The 15344-nt window shown below is 35.8% G+C and overlaps 2 long non-coding RNA genes across 2 annotated transcripts; both read right to left on the bottom strand.

Annotated features, from left to right (window-relative positions):
* Window positions 1–3232: 3232 nt before the first annotated feature.
* LOC138907003 (uncharacterized) lies at window positions 3233–9802 on the bottom strand. The gene is made up of 3 exons (XR_011414671.1): window positions 9704–9802; window positions 3906–4022; window positions 3233–3824 (listed from the first exon to the last, which is right to left on the bottom strand). It is a non-coding gene; the product is annotated as an uncharacterized lncRNA (long non-coding RNA).
* On the bottom strand, window positions 4034–6241 carry LOC108948679 (uncharacterized). The gene is made up of 4 exons (XR_001973433.3): window positions 5878–6241; window positions 5725–5803; window positions 4608–5637; window positions 4034–4514 (listed from the first exon to the last, which is right to left on the bottom strand). It is a non-coding gene; the product is annotated as an uncharacterized lncRNA (long non-coding RNA).
* Window positions 9803–15344: the final 5542 nt, after the last annotated feature.

Genomic DNA, 15344 nt, shown 5'->3' with positions numbered 1-15344 from the left:
ATCTCTAAGAAAGGAAGATTCAAGATGCTTGCTCGCAAAGTAGTCGCTGGAAAAGAATAAATCAAGAAAATCAATGAGCAACTGAAGGCAAGTCAGGCAGATGAACCCCAAAAATCTGAAGACTCTTTCCAGTCTGCAACTGAGGGGGAAGAAACTATTTCATCTGAAACAAAGCAGGTAACATCTGGTCCTAAAATTACATATGAAGTAATCTTTAAGGTTGCTGCAAATCTGAAAAATAGATTTGTTCTGGTAGGAACTATGACTGGGTAGAGACCACTGAGCCTGAGAAAAGTAAAAATAAAAAGAGAAAAGAATAGGAGAGTGAGGGTGCTCAAAGCGATGTGAGGGTAATGGGACAAGGAGTGGCTGAATCTTCACCCACTCCTATTGGTTTGACTGAAAAAATTGGAGCTATAGAAGTATGGAGTGAGGAATCTGATGGAAAAGAAGAAAGTGTGAGAGAAAAAAAAGGGAAGTGGATCTAGAGAAGCTGTTGAGGGGTTGGTTAGATTGGGGAAGAATGTTCAAGAACATGTTCCATCTGTGCAGAAACCCCTCGAGGACCTACTGAGAAAAGTGTCTGACAGTTACAATCCTAAAAAGAAAAAGGGTTCAGGAGTTAAAGTCCCTGGTACTGCTAGCACTACAAGAAATCAGCCTTGTTGTGGCGACCAAAGTCGCTACAAATTCCCTAATTGTCGCTGCTAGAGGTTATCAGTGGCGACCTTGGTGTTGCTGAAAGTGCAACCGTAACTAAATGTTATTTGTGGCGATACACGAAATCGCCGCTAAACATAGGATTTTAGAAGCGACTTAATTTCCACAAAAGGTGGGAAAAATCTGCTACAAAAAATAATTTCACAACAATAAATATTAGGTGGTCGCCACTGCATATTTACCTTTAGCGGCGACAAAGGTCGCCACAAAAGCATGTCTTGATCAGTGGCAAAGTTTTGTCGCCACTGTGATTGACCTTTAGCAGCGACTTATTTCGCCACAAATATTAAACCATGAGAAGGGAAATTTTTATTTGTAGCGATTGAAGTCGCCACCATAACATTTAACCAACTGTGACAACTTTCAAATCACGACAATTACTGATTTTCTGTGACAAAATTATGTCGCAGCTAAAACGTATTTCTCAGCACCTATAATGAGCAAATTATATATATTTCCAGTAGCAACCTAATTCTCACAAAATTTAATATAGTCAATTGCCTACCAATATTAAAAGCTTCCAGTAATATTTAACAAATACCTAAAGAATTTCTCAAACCGAATATTATAAATATTTTTCATTACTAAAAAGTCAATTACATATATATTACATAAAACTTCATTGTGCATTGTCGTTGTGCGCATATACATATGATCCCAAAATAAATAAAATATTAAGTGCCTTGTAGCTTCTCCTTGATCGGCATCATCCTTGAACGACACCACTATTTAAGTACCTTGTACCTGCTAAACTAAAGAAATGTAAGGAACACAATAAAATTTGTTATATCCATAAATATACATAGACAATTAAAGTACAAACTTTCTTGTGCTTATAAATTTCCATTCAATGAATCTACTTCAACAAATATTTGTAACCTACCAGATGACATCCACAACAAAAAATAGTGTTTCAAAATACAAAAAATACTTTTATGTACCAATACAATAATACTCATTCCACAAAACAATACAATATGTACCATTAAGCATCGGAAGTTGGAGTGAATGTAAACACTGCACCAATTATGCGCACAAGAACAACAGATTCTTTTTTTTTTTTGGTAATGAAAAGACTTTCATTATCAAGTATAAATGGTATAGCTCAAGAAAAAGAAACAGGCAAACTTCTGAAGATGAGCACAAGCCCATCTTTCAATGTATTACGCAGTGCCGGCTCAAGCATAAAGCAAGTCAAGCACTTGCTTTAGGCCCCAAATAATTTAAGGCCTCAAAATTAGTATTACTATATAACAAAATAAATTTTGTATAATTAAACTTTTATCACAAGTAGATGCAGTAATTCAGTGACATATATCTTGTAATCAAAACTACCCCAGCTTGTTCATTTTTCCTCACATAAATCAAATATTATTTTAGTTCTCACGTCTTAGTTGGAAGGCAGTCAAGCCAACAAGTGACTGAAAAGGAAAATTTGTAGTATTTTTTACTATCTTCAATATTCAGTTAATGCAATTCCTGTTCTTTATAAAATCAACTTCTCGTTTTTTTTCTCCTCATACTATATATCATTTCTGCCAAATAACAAGGGTATTGAATAAATTGAGTTGCATATTCTTTTTTATTCTTCTTATATATAAAAGATAGAAAGGTTTTTAAACTATTTCACATAAAAATATAAAAGAATTTTATTGAATATAGTTTAGGCCTTTTATTAAGGTTTGGCTTTAAGTCACCATAGCGAGCCGCGCCTTCGTATTACAAAACTATCCTATTTAATTTCAACAGAATCACTTTTATGTAGTATAAGCCACAACTTAAGGATAAACATTCGTATTATGCAGCTTTTTCGACGGTCGTGGCTTTAGAAAGAAACAAGCAACTTACTTTCAACAGGCAATTTCAACAGAATCACCCTTTTTTGATGCAGTACCTTCTTGAAACCTTTGACACAAAGGTCATGAACAAAATAAAGGACACAAAAATACAGCAGTATGCTTCAATCCCATCCCTCACCCGTCATGTTTGTCATTGCGGCAGTGCAGCTTATCTAATGTTGATCAAAAAATAAGAAAAAGCTGGTAGCATGACACCAACAGAAGAACTTTATATTTCTTTATCTTTCGTAAACCACTTGTAATTAATACTGTTAATCAGACCAAGAATACAATTTCCATGGATAGCCACACAATGCCACCAACCCAGAACTATGATCAATAGTGTTATTGCACAATCTAGAGCATAAAATATATCCAGAACAAACCCTCGCGGTTAAAATGTTTGCATCCTAATGTGAAAAAAGTCAAACAATGACAAAAAGTGGACTGAGGGATTTTTTCAAAGCATTTTTAACTAGATTACAAAAACAGGACAACATTTTTAACTATTTATCTCAACCTAGATTTCTCTCAGGCATTCTTTCAAACACTTCATATGCCTAATCGAAAAATCTAGATTTCAGATAAACACAAACTAGCCCAACAACCTATTATCAGAAATAAACTTGTGGATGATCCAAACACTAATGATATAGACTCACCCTGGCTAAGCTTCAAATAAAGGTATAGACTCATCACGAAAATAAAAGTTAAAGGAGGAGAAGTTGAAAAGAAGATAGGAAGCCAGTCTCAGAAGAATTTTCAAGAAGGAAGGAAGAAGAAATGTCGAGAAGGAAGAAGAATTGTTAAGAAGGAGCAGAGCAAGTACATGTTGCATTCTTGTCATGAAAGTAGCAAATTGTTCTTGTATCTTCTTTTCCACTTCTAGCTGGATCCTCTTCTCTACTTCTACATTCACTAGTTCACGCTCCTCTGCCAACTTCCTGGACATCTCATGTTTCAACTTCCTTTGCAACTCAAGTTCCATATTCCTTTGCACTTAGTAGGCATTTGTTCACGTTCTTCTTGCAACTTTCGATCCATGTTGGCTTGCATCTCTTGACACACAATTTTCATAGCAGAAGATACACTGGACTCTATTTTTGCCTGCTGCATGTGACTCTTTTTGGGAGGCTTCTTTTCATAACCGTTTCCACGAACATATCCCGTTCTCTCACCAAGAACTGGAGATAAAATCTCATCTCTATTCATGGGATGCTCGATCTCTTCAAATTGTTACTGAGCGACAAGTTCTTGGAGATGACCCTGCATTTACACCATAACATGATAAAATATATTGAAAGAAACTTAGAGAAAGATAATAAGTCTACAAATTTAGAGAATTACATGAATTTGTTGAGATTGTGGATCCAACCATATCAGTTCTCTTTTATCATCCTTACGGGTATGTTGGATCTCCCAGACTTTATCTGCTGTGTCTATTTATCCAAAAATTAGATTTCTCTACAAGATAGTTCCAGAGAAAACATATATAAGCAAATATATAAATATACAAATAAGAAAGATGCATATGTGATAATCGGGGAATAATATATTTTCACCGTAGATTCATCTACTTCTGCAAAAGATCCCGTACCACAAGCATGCTTAGTTAATTATTTTTCCCTATTTTTTGTTCCTCTCACTTACAAACTGCAGTATGTCAACAGATTAATAAACAACCATTCCAAGATGGGTATGGGTCCATTGGGTTGGCAGAATCTTCAGGTATTAAGTTACCTTAAACTCCGGACTTTCAAAATATTGTATTAGGTATTTTCAGTCCTTAAGTTCAAAATCTTCAGGTCGATGAGACAGAATTTCTTCATTAATACTATAGTTAGAATAGTGAATGCTAAGTCGAGCTTTTCATGCTCTAAAAAGCCTTTGCATAGTGCTGATCACAAAGGCATGCAACCTATGTTCTCGCAGCCCGCTGCAAACTTATAATTTATCCTGACCAAAAATATAAAATTATATTTGATATCCTGACCACAAAAATAAACCTTGTAATCTAAATTCAATATAATATTAAAAGTAATTTATTACCTTGACCTTTAACCACATTGCTTCTCCGTGTTTCAAAATAATATTTTGCCAATTCCTATCTTGGAACGAGATAATACTCCTCATGATCAAACCACGATAATTAATAATATCTCTGGCCCCAGAACCTACTGCTCTATCAATATCATCTGGAATCATAATTTTAATTTTGCTACCACACTTAGTTTTTACATCTATACTTTTATATTTTTTTGCTACCACTTTTGCTTCTTAGTCTTCAAGAGGATGTATCAGTGTCCTCCCCATCATCATCATTATCAAATAACTCTTCTTCACTATCTTCACTCTCAGATATATCGATATGATTGTCATTAATGAAATCATCTTTCTCATTGTGTATATTGTTCTGAGCTTGAGTACTTGCATGATCGTAGTTAATACTTTATGGTTCAATATTATCCCTATGTAGAGACACCTCAACAACATTTTCTCTGTCATTGGCACACAAAGTATTAAATTCAGCTTCCTCTTATTGATAAACTTCTTCATTCAGTAATGATTCATCTTCAACTTTTACACAATTTTCATCATTATCATGCATTTTAAAAAGGTCGCGAGGATTTGTCTTTACAACAACAAGCCAATCATTATCAACCATGTCATCCAAGTAGAAGACCTGTTCAGCCTGAGATGCCAATATAAATGGCTCATTTGTATTCAAGGCACAACGAGTATTTACACTTGTGAATCCATATTTGTCAATCTTATATCCTCTTCCTAAGCGAGCTACATCCCGCCAATGACACTTGAATAGGTAAACTTTTATATTTCCCACATAAGATAACTCATAAATGTTCTCAAATATACCATAATACTCCTTATTAGAGTCTGAATCATCTCCTCTCACAAGAACTCCATTGTTCTGCATTTTTCTTCTCTACGCAAGCTCTTTTGTATGGAATCTAAATCCATTCACCATAAATATTGAATATCGATGTACCAATGGTGTAGGACCAACGGCTAAGCTTATGAGCTCATCATTTGCATGTCCTTGTGCAGATAGTACAAATATCTACAAAGACGAACAATAATGTTATGACCAATAACATGATGGGATGATTAAAGTAATATTAATATTATTATTTAATTAGGCACCAACACGTGCACGAAATCAATCAAGAAACTCATTGTTATGAGCTCTCATTGAACTTTGGCTTACAATCTCTCTTGTATATTCCCTACATTTTGAGTTAGTAAAGATTAATCGGATTATCTTAATGTGAAATTATCGTGGAATTAACAGGAGACTTACTCCATGTATTGCGAAACCTCTTCACAATTTTGAAGCACATACATACATTCTTGTTTGAACTCATCATGAGATAGCGTGATCTGAAGCACCTTTTGTTTGCCCACTCTTTTTAAAGATAGACATTTCACCATTTGACACAGATCCATCGTCATTCCTAGCTTGTTTATTGAACTTGGTTGAAATATTCTTCAAGTATCATGAGCAAAATGTGAGGCTTTCCTCTGCCAAATAACCTTCTGAAATTAAACCTTCTGAATGATTTTTGTTGCGAACATATGACTTAAGTGTTAGCAGATACCTATATAAAATGACTCATTATTATAATGGGTGTCATTCTAAAATTATGGCATCAAAATTATTGAACATCAAAATACCTCTCTATAGGATACATGTTCCGATATTGAGTTGGTCCACCAAGCTTTACCTCACTTGCCAAGTGAATTGGCAAATGAACCATGACATCAAAGAACGCCGGAGGAAAAACAAGTTGAAGTTTGGTCAAAATAATCAGAATTTCTGCCTCTAGGATATCAAGACTTTCAATCGTCAAGCACTTGGAGTATATATTCTTGAAAAAAAAATTTAAGGCTATAATTAGATCACATACTTCCTTGGGCAGCAAACCACGTATAGCTATGGGAAAATGTCTTGCAATAATATATGATGATCATGACATTTTAATCCATGTAATCTTTTTTCCTGTGCGTTAACACATCTTGAAATGTTCAAGGAAAAAGTATCAGGAACCTTCAAATTAGCTAAGAAATTGCACGTCTTGAACTTCTCTTCCGGGGACAATGCATAACATGCTGCCGATAATAAAATCTTGTTCCCATTCTCAATTGGATGCAACCATTGTCTGATTCCAAGGTCAATCAAGTCATATCTATTTTTTAATGTATCTTTTGTCTTTCCAACCATATTCATGACAGTTGATACAATATTATCGGACATATTTCTTTCGATGTGCATCACATCAAGGTTATGTCGTAACTTAAGACTCTTCCAATAAGGCAATTGAAAAAAGATACTTTTCTTCTTCCAATTGTAAGCATTGTTAGGAACATCACGCTTTCTCTTTTGCCCTTTACCAAAAGTCACATCGCCCAAAGCTTGTAATTACATAAGTGCTTCATCACCTGTTAAAGGGCTTCATCACCTGTTAAAGGGTTAGGTGCAACTCCCATTTTAATTTTTTCATCAAATAACACCCTACTTCTACGCCATGGATGGTCCATAGGAAAGAAGCGACGATAATCCATATAACACAATTCACTACGTAAGGAAGTTGATTGTGTATCTTTATGGTAACAAGGGCATGCAAGCTTGCCTTTGATTGACCATCCATAAAGATTCCCATATGCAGGAAAGTCATTAATCGTCCATATGATAGCCACACGCATAAGAAAATTTGATTTTGAGTGCGCATCATAAGTCTCCACCTCGCCCCATAATTATTTTAACTCTTTAATCATTGGTTGTAACTATACATCTATATCATTTCCTGGACATTTGGGGCCTGGAATAAGAAGTGTCATCATGAAATACAGATTTTTCATGTAATTCCATGGTGGCAACTTATAGGTAGTAAGTACGACTGGCCAAATACTATGATTAGAACTCATGGTCCCATAAGGTTGGAACCCGTCACTCGCCAAATCTAATCGAACATTTTTTAACTCAGATGAAAAGGTAGGATGTAGCACATCAAAGGATTTCGATGATATTGAGTCAGACGGATGTCGCAAGACACCATCCCCAATATTTTCCTCTTTGTGCCACCTCATCTTTTAGCTATCTCTCTTGTCATGTATAATCTTTGAAGCCTTGGTTTGATTGAAAAATATTACAAGATTTTATGAGCTACTTTCTTGCCTCCGTATTCTTCAGACTTCTATCTACACTTACCACACTTAAGATATGATTGGATATCGGCATAGTCACGCCAATATAAAATACAACCATTTCTACATACATCTATTTTGGTGTACCCCAAGCCTAGAATACAAAGAACTTTCTTTGCTTCATAGAAAGAATTTGGCACAAATGACCCTTCAGGAAGAACTTCTTTAAAGAAGCTCAACAGTGCATCCATCAATTTGTTGCTCTAATGGTTAAGGCACTTTAAGTGAAGTAGTTTAACAACAAAAGACAACTTTGACACTTTTTTATAACCGGGATAAAGTTCGATCTCAGCATCTTCTAACAATTTATAGAACTTTGATGCATGTACATTTGGCTCCTCATTGTCCTCTGAATTATTGTTATTGTTCTCCACATTCGCATATCCACAAGCATCGTGAATCATTTCAGTAATATTATCTTCTTCATGCTATCATCTTATGCTTCATCATCACTAACTACAACATTAGAAGTTTCAACTCTAACTAACACTTCTCCATGCAAGTCCCACACTTTATAAGAATTCCAGAAACCTTTCCTCAATAAGTATCCTCTTACACCAATCATTAGCTTGAACATGATATTCATACACCCTTTACAAAGACATCGAATCATTGTGTTCACTGTTGGTTAACTGAATAGCCAATTAAGAAAGTTGTCTACTCCATCTCTATATCTTTGGTCAACTCTATTCCTAATATTCAACAACTTTTATCCATCCTTTCTATTAAAAAATGGTAATTAAATAAAAATGGAGCAATGCTAATAGTTAAAACATCTATAATAACTAACATACAAGAGAAATGAACAAATCAAATCACCTTTAAATAAAATGAGAAATATTCAACAAGTTTATCCTCTTACACACCTTTTGGTTACAAGAAAATTAAACAGTTTCATAAAACAAAATTGTATACTGCCACATAATACAAACACCTTATCGATAAATAGATTTAACATATCCTACCCAACTAGACTCAAAGAGTATTAAATTGATAGGATCTAAACTCATTTTTTATGAAATAATTGGCTTCATTGATTTTATCAAGAAGATGCAAAATATTACAAGAAGCAGCAGAAGCATAGAAGCTTCAAAAAGCAAAACAGACCACATGTTAGCTTACTACAAATATACTATCTTAGATACAAAGAGCTAACAAACTTCAAAAAGGTTTCGGGGGATTCTACAGGGGAAACATTTACCCAGCTAAATAAAAATAAAAGGCATTTAGCTTTTAGGGTGTGGTTAGAGTTGATAGTCCATCTAAACTCCTTTTTTAGATGATGAAGAAAGTATTTTACATTCAAATTATTGTTTAAGTGGCCAAATACATGCATTTACCAAAGAAGTATTATGTTTTCTTATAACCTTACAGTAACATATATGTGCCTTATAAAATTTAAAACTATGTATCTACTGATTTAGGCAAATAGTCATAAAAGAAAAAAAAATAAGAATGGAATGCCAACATGCAATAGGGCTCTCAATAAGAAACCTTTAACTTACCCAAAAAAGAGATATGTGAGAGTTCTGTCAAGACTGAAAATCAACAATAACGACACCAGATAGGCTTCAAATGAGTCTTTCTGTATGATTTTTTATATTCCTATAGATTATCAAATGATTCAGACAAATTCGAGATGAAATCTGAGAATAAAAATGTAAAATCATTGAAATAATAATCCCTAACTGCTTGTTGAAAATTTTACTTTACAGAATCCTTATAAAAAACCCCAAACATAAATTCATATATTAATTAATATGGGTTTTCAGTTAGACATATGATTCTTCCTCCACAAAACTCGGCTATATGAGATTAGAGAGAGAAATCGGATGAGCGATTATTCCTCCACAAAACTCGATTATGCACATCAGTTTGTTTCCTAAAAGAAAAAGGGAAAAATTAGGGATTTGACCACAAACCTGATAAATGAGATTTATATCTTGATTAGAGAGATTTAGAGTTGGGTGAAATTTTAGTAGAGAATGGAATTTAGAGAGAGGGAGGAGGGATTTTAGAGAGAGGAGTGCTTTCAGAAGTACTAGTGTTTGAGCGTCTGTTTTGTGTCCTTTAATTATGAACACTTTTATTCGTTTTGTTTTGTTATTTTAAATTAAAATATCTAGGGTCTAGTAGCGACCCAGTCGCTCCAATAGAACTTTAGCGGCGACATGTTAAAAGTCACCACAAATAATATGGAGCCAAAATTTTAGTTTTAGTGGGACTAAAAATTTTAGCCACGTTAGAGGCGACCTCAGAAAAGCCGGTGCTAAATAATCACGATCAGTTGCGACCTTTAAACTCGCTACTAAAGGGGTAACTGTTGTAGTAACATATAGGGTCGCCGCTATATGCTGCAACTAAAATTATAATTTCTTATATTGTAGGGCAAAAAAGAAGAGAAAGGTTGCCTCTTCTATCCCTATAGAGACTCCTCCTACAAGAGGAAGAGCTACAAGGAGTCAGAAGAAGCAGAGTGAGATTGAACTGGAAAAGGCCCTAGAATAAAGTAAGAGAAAAGCTGCTGCAAAGGGAAACAAGAAGGTGGTTGAGCCTGTTGAGGCAGTTGAAATTGAGGAGATGGACCTGGTTCTTCGTAGAATGGAGATTGCAATTCTATTTTTTTATATGAAAGGGGTGGCATGTGAAACCAGCAATCCATATTGTGGAATAACTTCGTGATGGAAAGAGTTGCTGCAAAGGGAAAGAAGAAAGCGGTTGAGCCTGTTGAGGCAGTTGAAATTGAGGAGATGGACCTGGTTCTTCGTGATGAAGAGGAGGAAGAAGAAATGGAGGTTGTGACTCCAAAGGCAAAGAAAAGCAAGACTTCCACAAAGAAGTCTGTTTCAAAGACAAAGTCTGCAGAGCCCTCCACCTTGGCTAAAAGAACTAGGTCTGCCTTGAAGTCTAGAAAAGTGAAAATGATGGAAGAAGAAGAGAGTGAAGGAGAAGAAGAATCTGATGTAGAGAAGGACAAGATGGTTAAGTTTGGGAATATATACATCTTGAAAGGTAGACTCCTCAGGGACTTGGAGGAGGAAGGCATGATGCTGCTGCTGGAAAAGTTACAACTGCAGGGTTGGAAGGACATGGTCCTTCAGATGGATGGAAAGCTTGCCAGAACTGAGATTGTGGAGTTCATGGCAAATTGTGAGATCAAAAATGACAGAGTCACTAGTGTGGTGAAGGGGGTGACAGTGAGTTTTGATGACAAGGAACTGGGAGAGATCTAGGTGTACCTGCTGAAGGGTACAATGATTACAAGAAACTCAAATGGCCAAGTCTAGAGAATCTCCCTACCTCCCTTGACATTACAAGGAAGTTTGATGACAATGAAGAAGAGCTTTAGCCTAAGGCTATATACAAAAGTGAGATGAAGCCATCCCATAAAGTGTTGTTCGAATTTGTTAATAAATTTGTGCTGCCTAGGCAGGAAAGAGGGCACATTGCCACATTCATGGACCTGGTTCTTATGGGATGTTTGGACAGTCAAAGGCAAATAAATTGGCTTGGTTTTATCATACAACTTCTTGATAGGGCTCTGACTGGCACCAAAACTCATGCCATACCCTATGGTTTCATTCTCACGATTGTACTGGCACACTTCAAGGTACCCATCAAGAAATGGGAAGTTGGTACAAGCAAGGATCACTTTGGGGCAAACACTTTGACTGCTGGTGACTATGAAGTCCACACCACTCCCAAAGAACCTGGTTCACCCAAGAATGTACCTGTGAACAGCAAAGTGCGAGCCTTGGTGCAAGAAAGTGGGGCTAAGGATGCTGCAATTGAGAGGCTGAAATTGAGAGGCTGAAGAAGAGGCTGACTGAAGTAGAAACAGAGAGGGATGCTCTCAGGGCTGAGCTTGCAAAGGAGAAGGAGAAGAATGATGGCATTCTTCATGATATGTTGAAGCTACTTCAGGCAAGAATCCAAAAACCTGGTCCTTCCCATCCTTGAAACCTTTCTAGCCTAGTTAGACAAACCAGTGACCCGGATGAGATTTCTTTTTGTTCTTTTTGCTCATGATTCAGTGTTTTTATTTCTCGTTATGTTTTGTGGATGACTAGTGTCAATGATAATCAACTATTTTTTTGCTCTAACCATTTGTTGGTGATTCTTAGATGGCTAATATCATTAGATTGATAAATGATGCTTGACTTCATGATTGCATTTGAAGTAGCCACAGTGGCCATGAGTAATTTCTATTAAAATCTGTCTATCTAACATAATTATGCAACTTTTCGATGATACCAAAAGGGGGGAGATAAGTTGTGCTTATTACTTTTGTGCTTCTTACTTTGGACTGTAATGTTTAGAACCTAATGAACCTGGTCCTTGATGATTTGTGACTTTAAAATGGAAAGTGTTCTAACATTGTGTTGATGTTGAGCTGAGTTGACACAGGCTTATGCTTATGAAAAATACAGAGTTTGTCATCATTAAAAAGGGGGAATTTTATTGGCCCAAGTGAAGTTTGTTTTGATGATTGACAAAGGAACTCAAGCATGAACCAGGTACATACACAAAGTATACAAATACGGGCAGATTCGAGCATAAAAGATGCATGTGAAAGAGATAAGCTTAAGTTGTCATATCTGATATCTCCTGATCGAAAAGATTGCATAAATAATAAGGAGAAGGACTCCTTACTCGAAAAAAACTTTATCCAAGATAAGGGAGGAGTTAGAAGTTGAAGATAACTAGAACTCCTCCACTATAGAACAGTATAGCATTAGAAATCTAGTAATTTCCTATTCTACTAACTCTATAAATTTTAGGATGTTCTTATTTTACAGGCATACACAAATGCTAAAGTTAAACTTGAGTTGAGAGCAAAATATCAAGGCATTTTGTAAGCAATTCTTGTGTGATTCAAGTGTGCGAACCTGAAACTACATGAACCTGATAGAAGAACCAGTTCTAAGTGTCTGTCTTTTATTCTAGTTTCATTGTAGTAGGTGTTTTCAAATTGTACCTTTCAGCTTTATCTAGAGGCAATTATATTAGGTACTCTGAGTATTCAAGTTAGAGTTAACTTGAAGTTGTCGCAACAATTAAAGGCTGGTTGCCACAACGGGATTAGAGGTAATCCTTAGGTTTACAAAGAGTTTTATAAATGTTGTTTTGGCTCAGTGATTTAGTAAAGTGTTGGGAAAAATCCTACTAAGTAGTAGGTCGTGGTTTTTTTTACCTTTTGAGCCGGGTGTTTTCCGCATAAAATACTTGTGTTCTTTACTTTCCGCATTTACTATTTCCGCAACAGTAGTATAAGGAACACATAGAAGAACCAGGTCCTTCTATAATCAGTGCACGCAAAAATTGGAGAAATGTGAAAAATTCCGAATTTGTTTTCTATAAAAAGAAGAGAAATGTGAGGAGAGAGGGAGAGGGGAGAAGGAGAAAAAAAAGAAGGGAGGAGGGAATTGAGAGAAATTGTTTTTCTTCTTCTACGCTAAGGAAATTTCTACTCGTGTAATTCTTTCTTCGTCTTTCTTTCAAAAAATCTAGCAAGTCATCACCCAAAACCAAACAAAAATACTTCATAACATCCCTTTTTATATGCCGAAAAGTGGAGTCAATAGTCGAGGTCGAGGATTCCGTTGGAGCTCCGTTCACTAGGTTTGATGATATTCGTCGCTTACGCTTGTTCGATGCTATATGCTTAATCATGTTTTTGAAAATATGGTATTCAAACTTGCTTTAAAGTTGGGAAGATTTGGACCCTAATGAGTTTGGGCTTCAATTGTTGGGTTATGGGGTATTGGTATATGATGGTTTATTTATTTAAATATCTAAAATCATATACTTCTTCTACAAGTAATTCTATAATACATGGTCTTCACAATAATCTCAAACTTAGGAAATAAACAAATCATGAATGCACTAGAATGCTTTAGGCGTACTCTTAATTAATTGAATCATCGTGATTATATATACGTTTGCGTGACATAATTACGATTTCCAAAACTAAAATCAAGGTATGTGTTCGTGCAACTTTGGGCGAAACAACCTGAAATATAATAAAAATGCTATTAATTGCGTGCATATATACGTGACATGATTTTAGCACAATAAACAAAACGGATTCACACACGTGATTCGTTTCAAAGATAATTCTATATTTTAATATAAAAGCGGATAGATAAAATACGGAAACCAATAAATCACAGTTTATCTAAAATTAATTCAAGCAAAGTTGTAGTCAATAAAGCGACCGTGCTAGAACTACGGGACTCAGGGAATGCCTTACACCTTCTCCCCGGTCAACAGAATTCCTTACCCGGACTTTATTTTTGCAGACCAATAATAATAGAGTCAAACCTTCCTTTGACTAGGGATTCAAATAAAAGGTGACTTGGAACACCCAAAAAATTAATTCCAAGTGGCTACTCTGTAAATAAAATAATCCCTATTCAAATTTGTCACTTTAATTGGAAAAACTCTTTAACCCATAATAATCCATAATACATATCTTTTGGGGGGGGGGGGTAAAAGGGGGTGTGACAGCTCTGGCGACTCTGCTGGGGAAAAGAACCCAAAACTTCTGGGTTCAGGGTTCAGAATTCGAGCTTGTAATGTAATCTATACTTGGCTTTCTTGATTATTGATATTACTGTGTTTATGGGCCTAATGTGCTAATTGGGGGTGTGACAGCTCTGGCGACTCTGCTGGGGAAAAGAACCCAAAACTTCTGGGTTCAGGGTTCAGAATTCGAGCTTGTAATGTAATCTATACTTGGCTTTCTTGATTATTGATATTACTGTGTTTATGGGCCTAATGTGCTAATTGCCACTCATTTACCACTTTGATATTATTTGAACTATATAAACTGCCTTCTTACGCCTTCCTTCTGTGTCTTCTGAATTTATGGTGCACACGTGTGCGTGGCCTACTTTTCTGTTAGAGGTCATACCAAATAGAACGACGCTGGATCAGTAACTAGCCCGGGTAGACTTTCGTGCTCCCGGTACGTTGCCCCCACTTCGGCTCGAGCTGTCCGCTTGGGTAAGACAGGTCTAAAATACTCCCCCCAGAATTTTAAACCTAGAATAACATAGCCTCATACCGGATCCCTAGTAGGAACGTTTGTTTGCATCACGTGCATTTGACTTTGGGGACTCAACACAGAGGTTGGGTCCGTCTAGGACAGGTGTAACCGATAATTACAAGACCATCTTGATGCATCTTATGTGCTACATGTACATTATGTTTGATTCTGTTTGTGCATGTTGACCGGCTTCTAAAACATAAAAATAAGAATTAAGAGAAAACCAGAAGGAAGAAAATAGGAGATAGAAAATTCATCCAGTTTCCAAAAATCCCGGTATTTGAAAAATCTAGAAACTCTGCCGAAATTTTGAAAAAAAAAAAAGAGAAAAAGAAAAGTCATTTCAAAATGAGTCAAAAAAATCATGTTTTCCCTGTTGTGTCAAAACCGACCGAACTACGCAGGTCTGATTCTCACCGGATGTGAGATACGTAGGCAAATCTCATCGATTCCGGTCCCTAATTTTCAAAAATCCAAAAAGATATTTTCCTTTAATTCCTTCTTTAGATGTT

Source organism: Nicotiana tomentosiformis, chromosome 3 (assembly GCF_000390325.3).
Source record: "Nicotiana tomentosiformis chromosome 3, ASM39032v3, whole genome shotgun sequence".
Taxonomy (NCBI): Eukaryota; Viridiplantae; Streptophyta; class Magnoliopsida; order Solanales; family Solanaceae; genus Nicotiana; species Nicotiana tomentosiformis.
This window is presented reverse-complemented; position numbering and strand designations above follow the sequence as displayed.